The following is a 7,890-nucleotide window of genomic DNA, read 5'->3' on the forward strand; positions in this document are numbered from 1 at the left end:
TTACTGAGTGATGAAGGCGGTCACTGGAACACTGGGAAATTCCACGGGGGTCAGGAGGAAGTCACATGAAGGGTGAAGCATTAACCCAGGTGCAGAGGTGGGCGGGTGGGTAACACAGGGCTTGGGGGACATGGTGTTCTCCAACCAAAACCAGAAGGAAGAAACTTCACATGATCGAGTCATTCAGTTGCTCAGTTGTGTCCGACTCTTTGTGAGCCATGGACTGCAGCACGCCAGGCTTCCCTGTCCTCACCCATCTCCCAGAGCTTGGTCAAACTCATGTCCATTGAGTCGGCGGTGCCATTCAACCATCTCTTCCTTCTTTCCCCTTCTCCTCCTGCCCTCAATCTTCCCAGCTTTAGTGCGGGTCATCACAGGAGAGGGAGTGGCGCTTTCTTTGCCTGTATCTGCCTTACACCCCTAGGGTCCCTTCCACATGACCACAGGCTGGATGGAGACGTTGTATTCAGTGTAACTGTGTCCACTGGGAACAGGTGCTTTTATCTGCAGGCTGAGTACTCACACCCTAGTGTTTTGTGCCCCAGAAAAATAACTGTCATATCCTGATGCCCAGCAAAGGAGGTCATTCAAACCAGCTCTTTGATTATGGCAACAAACAATGAGAAACTCATCAGTTAATAAAATGCCATTTACATATGAATGCTAACAAAAATGAAGAAAAATATAGTGCTTTTAATTTAATCATTAGTTCAGGGCTTCCCAGGTGGCACTAGTGGTAAAGAACCCTCCAGCCAGTGCAGGAGATGTAAGAGATGCGGGTTTGATCCCTGGGTGGGAAAGATCCCCTGGAGGAGGGCATGGCAACCCGCTCCAGTATTCTTGCCTGGAGAACTAGGTGTCACTCTGGACCTGAGTCAGTCTCCTAACCTGGGAGTGACATACAGAACAGTCCCTCATTACCTCCAATGAGTAGGCTTCCCTGGTAGCTCAGGCAGTAAAAAAAAAAAATCCACTTGCAATGCAAGAGACCTGGGTTCGATCCCTGGACCAGGAAGATCTCCTGGAGGAGGGCATGGCAACCCACTCCAGTATTCTTGCCTGAAGAATCCCATGGACAGAGGAGCCTGGCGGGCTACAATCCATGGGGTTGCAAAGAGCTGGGCACAACAGAAGGAATACTACTTGCTCCAACAGGTAGGTTTGGGTGAAACAGGATTAACATGTGTTTCTCTCACTTAGAAGAGGAGTCTGGGCAGCCAGTGGGGAGCTGGGGGACTGCAGGGGATTTTGAAAGGCTCTTGCCATCTGACTGCCACCCATCCTTGGATGCAGCATGGCGCTGTCTCTGTGTCCAAGATCATCACCGGAGCTCCAGTCATTGCATCCACGTTCCAGCCAGCAGGATGGAGGCAGGGAGGAGCACACCCTTCTCTGAGGCCATGCCCTGGAAGGAGAACATGCCAACGGTGCTGACATTCTGCCAGCCAGCTCTCCTGACCTCTCTGAGCTTCACAGGAAACTAGGAAACGAATCTCTGTTCAGGGTGGCCACACGCCCAAATGAGAATAGAAATCAGGGCCGTGTTACTCAGGGAGAAGAGACGACAATTTGCTGGCTCAACTCTATTCATTCTTTTTATGACAAGAATAGAATATTTAAGTCATCACAAGGTGACATTTATCATGCAATTCAAATTCCTTTTATGTTTCTGAGTTACTGGGTTTGTTGATGTTGTTTAGTTGCTAAGTGATGTCCGACTCTTTTGTGACCCCATGGTTGTAGCCCACCAGGCTCCTCTGTTCATGGGATTCTCCAGGCAAGGACACTGGAGTGGGTTGCCAAGCCCTCCTCCACCTGTGAAATGGAGTTAACGTGAAGCGCGTGCTTAGCTGAGCGGGAGACAGATGCGGCAGACTTGGCTGATGTAAGAGTCCCTGGAGATATAGTCAAGCCACCTTATCGTGCCTTCCAACCAAAGTTAGTTGCCACTTTTCATTACTACTGTTTCAAAGCCAATGATGGATTAGCTAATGTGGTTTTTATAGGTCTAGCTTCTCATCAGCTGTCTCCCCAGAGACAGATTTTATGTTGAGAGTCTCAGCATAAAATATTTTATTGCTGGTGCCATTAACCGATACCTGCTGATTTCCTGCTTGTGGCCACTGGGACGGGTCTGGGAGCTGCCCCCAGAACCAGCTTGGCCCTTGCTGCTGTGGTCCATCATTTTTGGCAAAAATCTTTCAGAATCCTCTGCTTTCTAAAAAGAGCAACTGAGCCCCAGGCTGAAGGGAGCTGTGGGTGAGACCACGAGGCTGAGCTTCTTCTGCCCTCTCCCTTTCCTCCTTCTGCCTGTTTCTCGACCAGCTCTCCTGCCACCTTTTTTTTTTTTTTTTAATTTATTTTAATTGGAGGATAATTGCTTTTCAGTGTTATGTTGCCTTCTGCCATACAACAACATGAATTGGCCGATTCACGTATATATGGTCTGTTCTGTTAGTTGCGCAGTCACGTCTGATCTTTGAACTGTAGCCCACCAGGATCCTCTGTCCACAGAATTTTCTAGGCAAGAATACTGGGCTGAGTTGCCATTTCCTTCACCAGGGGATCTTCCCGGCCCAGGAATTGAACCTGGGAATAGGCTTCCCTTGTGGCTCAGCTGGTAAAGAGTCTGCCTGCAATATGGGAGACCTGGGTTTGATCCCTGGGTTGGGAAGATCCTCTGCAGAAGGGAAAGGTTACCCACTCCAGTATTCTGGCCTGGAGAATTCCATGGACTGTATAGTCCATGGGGTCGCGAAGAGTCAGACACGACTGAGCGACTCTCACTTCACTTCACTTCTCCGGCACTGCAGGCAGATTCTTCACCATCTGAGCCACCAGGGACATATATACACACACACCCCTTCCCTCTTGAACCTCCCTCCTCCTTTCCCCCCATCCCACCCGTCTAGGTCATAACAGGGCCCCAGGCTGAGCTCCCAGCGCTAAACAGCGACTTTCCGCTAGCCATCAGTCCTGCATGTGATAATGGATGTATGTCAGTGTTTCTTTCTCCTTTCATCCCACCCTCTCTCTTTCCTGCATTGGGTCTACATGACCATTCTCTGCATCTGTGTCTATTCCTGCCCTGCCAATAGGTTCATCGGAACTGTTTTTCTGGATTTCATATATATGCATTAATATATGACGTTTGCTTTTCTGTTTCTGACTTACTTCACTCCCCATAACAGGCTCTAGGTTCAGCCACCTCAGTTCAACTGACTTAAATTCATCCCTTTTTATCCCTGCCATCTTCTTTTCTGTCACTGATAAAGTTGAATCAAGGGAATCCGTGATATAAAAATCCGTAGTAGAACTACAGAACACTGCGACTATCAATAGGATCATACTATAATCACTTAATAGTTTTCAGTGTGGTTCAGTTTGACTAATATCACTTTGTAATTTTCACAATCAGCAGTGTAAAAAGGAGTAAAAAAGGGATTATTCTCATGTAGAGATTAGGATATTGGTTCCAAGCAACATGACTTGCCCTAGTTCCTTTAGCAAGCAATTCAGAATTGCAAACTCACACCAAAGTTTGATCTCTACCTGCTGCTTTCTCCGTACATAAGACAGCACTTTAGCTCATAAACTTGACCTTCACTTTATCTTATCAGCATGTCAGTTACTCAGTGGGGCCCAAGCTGAAAGTGGGAATATTTTTCCAAACGTTAGTCATGGTAGGTTTTCTTTTTAAATGAATGGAAACTAATAAGTCTTTGAAGCTTTAATGACTGAAGGAATAAGTTCCAATTGAGGTTATAAACCATCTAAATAGTGAATAATTCTCTAAAGAAAATCCTCACCAGGGGTTTCTGCCAAACCTGTGTGTAAAATACAAAGCTTGGAGTTGAAAAAAAAAAAACTGTAATTATTAAAACAAAAATTAGCAATAGCTTGGAGGATGAGATGGTTGGATGGTATCACTGACTCAGTGGAGTTGAGTTTAAGCAAGCTCAGGGAGACAGTGAAGGACAGGGAAGCCTGGCATGCTACGGTCCATGGGGTCACAAAGGGTCGGACACGACTTAGGAACTAGACAACAGGAGGGAGTCTCAACTGACTACAAACAGAGTTAATATATTGAGTAGTCGTGCTGAAGAACTTTCTTCAGATTAAGCCCAGAGCAAACAAACAAACAAACAAAAATTAAAAACAAAATGAAAAGCAATAAACAGAAATGGAAGCTAAACTGGGAGTAAAGTGATTTCATAGTAAGATAGAAAAAGGAGTTAGATCGAGAGACTGGAGCACGTCTATGCAGGACTTCCAGAAGAGGGCAGGATGGCCCCTGTTCAGGGAGAGGGCCCCCCACCCTGTTGCCCCCTGTCGCCTGCCCCAGGGGTCCCCCACCCTTCCCTGGCACCCAGCCCCCCGCCTCCAGCTCCTGGGTGGAGGTAGTGAGGGTGGAGGTAGTGACTGTAGGCTCCAGGCATATGTCCCTCCATCACTGTCCCGCCGCTCTAGTCCTCAGCCCAGCGCCCACCCCGCCCTCCCAGCCCCCCGTGTTCCTCGGAGACCCTTTCCCGGTTGGTGGGCTGCCATCTCGAACCTGCCCTGCCTTGACTTCCCTGCAGAAACACTTCCAAGTTTCCTGTCTGTGAAAACCAAAGTGTGAGTTGCTCAGTCGTGTCTGACTCTTTGCGACCCCGTGGACTGTAGCCCACCAGGCTCCTCTGTCCGTGGGATTCTCCAGGCAAGAGTACTGGAGTGGGTAGCCATTCCCTTCTTGGCACATTCCTGACCCAGGGAGCGAACCTGGGACTCTCACATCGCAGGCGGATTCTTTACCATCTGAGCCACCAGCGGCTCCTCAGGGTAGCATCTTTGTTTGGTTCCCCTTTGTTGGTGACAACGCAGTTTTCTTCCCATTATCCTTATTACATTTGCTGTCTGGTAGAAATTTGGGAGGGAGTGATGGGATGCTATTTCACATCTTTATAATGAGTCAGAACTGAAGGGGGGAAGATATAACAGACATTCAGTTTTGGAGGCATGAATGACTGTCTAAAATAATCAAGAGTCGTTTGTGACAAGGGAGTTGATTGAAGCCAGAAAATGTGGATGCAAGTTAAATTACTCTGGAAAGAACTCAGAATCTGCTTGGAAATCTTGAAAGTACCACTGGATGTTATGTCGATTATGCTTAATAGATCAAAAACATAGACAAGCAAGTTTTGCTTTTCTTGTGTTGTGATAAAGAACAACCATTCTTTATGTGACCAAGTAGTGGACTCACGAGAAAAAGGAAATGATCTGGTATAAAGTCGAGTTTTAAACTGATGTCTGGGAATGTTCATTAAATGCTTTAATCACTAAGACCCTTTATTTTCTGATTAAGTTTTCTTGCCAGGCTTATAAGTTGGTTATAAAAGTAAGGTCACTTGATAGATTAAAATTCCTACTATTATGTCTGCTGTTTACAAACAGTTTCTTTCTCCCCAATGACCTTGAAGAGAGACAATGGAAGTCAACAAGGTGATGAGAAGCACATGCTCATTTTTATTTTCTCCCTCAAGTGGGAGGATGTGAGAATATGATGGCTTTTCATCCCAAAGGGGGTGGAGGGAGAGGAGAGAGCCTGAGGTCTGACAGAGTCCCCGAATCACCTGCGGGCACAGGACAGGCGGCTGAGGACCAGGATGTGTGCCTTTCTGAGTAGCTTTCTCCCAGGGAGGTTTTCTCTTTATTTTTCATCTCTTGCTCTTTGGCATCACTGAGATTCAAACTCTTTCTGAGAGTGAATCCTGTTGTTGCTGTTCAGTCCCTCAGTCATGTCTGACTCTTTGTAACCCCACGAACTGCAGCACGCCAGGCTTCCGTGTTCCTCTACTATCTCCCAGAGTTTGAGCAAATCCATGTCCATTGAGTCAGTGATGCCATCTAACCAACTCATTCTCTGTCTCCCCTTTCTCCTTTTGCCCTCAATCTTGCCTAGCATCACTTCATGGCAAATAGATGGGAAAACAGTGGCAAACTTTATTTTTGGGGGCTCCAAAATCACTGCAGATGGTGACTTCAGCCATGAAATTAAAAGACGCTTACTCTTTGGGAGAAAAGCTATGACCAACCTAGACGGCATGTTAAAAAGCAGAGACATTACTTTGCCAAAAAAGGTCCATCTAGTCAAGGCTATGTTTTTTCCAGTAATCATGTACAAATGTGAAAGTTGGACTATAAAGAAAGCTGAGCACTGAAGAATTGATGCTTTTGAACTGTGGTGTTGGAGAAAACTCTTGAGAGTCCTTTGGACTGCTAGGAAATCAAACTGGTCAATCCTAAAGGAAATCAGTCCTGAATATTCATTGGAAGGACTGATGCTGAAGCTGAAACTCCAATACTTTGGCCATCTGATGTGAAGAACTGACTCGTTGGAAAAGACCCTGATGCTGGGAAAGATTGAAGGCAAGAGGAGAAGGGGAAGACAGAGGATGAGATGGTTGGATGGCATCACTGACTCAGTGGACATGAGTTTGAGTAAATTCTAAGAGTTGGTGATGGACAGGGAGACCTGGCGTGCTGTGGTCCAGGGAGTCACAAAGAGTCAGACATGACTGAGCAACTGAATTGAACCGAACTTTCCCAGCACCAGGATCTTTTCCAGTGAGTCGGCTCTTTGCTATCAAGTGGCCAAAGTATTGGAACTTCAGCTTCAACATAAGTTCTTCCAATGAATATTCAGGGTTGATTTCCTTTAGGATGGACTGGTTTGAATCATGATAAAATGAAATTAGAAGATCTGAGTTCAAGGGCTAGTTTAGTTTGCTTCTGAAACAAGTGGCCTGATGCCCTCTGGCTTTGGATTTTTAGGTTTTCCTCTGTGTGAAACGGGAACTAAGAGTCACTGAACTGACCTGATGTGTCTGTATTGAGACATTTACACAAAACTCACTGTGTCCAACAGCACAGCAAGCGGACCACCCTAGTAACTGCGCTCTAATCTGAAAACACGCCCTTTGGCCTCCTAGCCCTGTTTCCTGGGCAATTCCCCCGAACGCTGCTGCTGGACTTATTCCTGAAATCCTGTGCTCAGAGAGGAAAGCTGAACGATATCTCAGGGTTAGGTCAAGTCAGAGCAGGGACAACCACCTTCCAAAAGCAGCTTGTAGTCAAGCCTCGGTGTTCAAATCGCCTGGCTAGGTTTACGCCCCACTTGTAAGTATTAATGAGTGTCTTGTGTTTATTTTGCTTTGAAGTTGTTAAATGGAGATAGATCATTAGATTAACACATACTGGACAAATTGTCCATTATCCCCCCACTGAGGAACAGAGGCATCTGCAAATCTAATCTGAAAGATTGGTTTGCAGCCAAGCTGTGGCCAACTTCCCAGAGGCTTGTGGCTTTCTGGGTCCCTGCCTCTGCATCTGTCTCCTGAAATTTATCTCAGGGATGTGAGCCCTGCCATCGAGCTCAGGCCATTTTCCCAATGCCCAAAAGGGAGTAAATTTAGTAAGAATGCATGCTCACCCGTCGTGTCTGACTCTTTGAGACCCCATGGACTGTAGCCTGCCAGGCTCGCCTGTCCATGAGATTCTCCAGGCAAGAAGACTGGAGTGGGTAGACATTCCCTTCTCTAGAGGACCTTCCCAACCCAAGGATGGAACCCAGATCTCCTGCATTGCAGACATATTCTTTACCATCTGAGCCACCAGGGAAGCCCATACTCACACCCACAGTTGTAAAATAAACAGGTTGTACATTTCATGTCCGAATCTGCTTAATCAGAAAAGCTTCAAGTGCTCACATTGTAATCGAATTATTATTGGCTTTTTCTGCTGCTGCTGCTAAGTCACTGCAGTCGTGTCTGACTCTGTGCGACCCTTTAAATGGCAGCCCACCAGGCTCCACCATCCCTGGGATCCTCCAGGCAAGAACACTGGAGTGGG

The sequence above is a fragment of the Muntiacus reevesi genome, chromosome 14, assembly GCF_963930625.1.
Source record: "Muntiacus reevesi chromosome 14, mMunRee1.1, whole genome shotgun sequence".
NCBI classification, from domain to species: domain Eukaryota; kingdom Metazoa; phylum Chordata; class Mammalia; order Artiodactyla; family Cervidae; genus Muntiacus; species Muntiacus reevesi.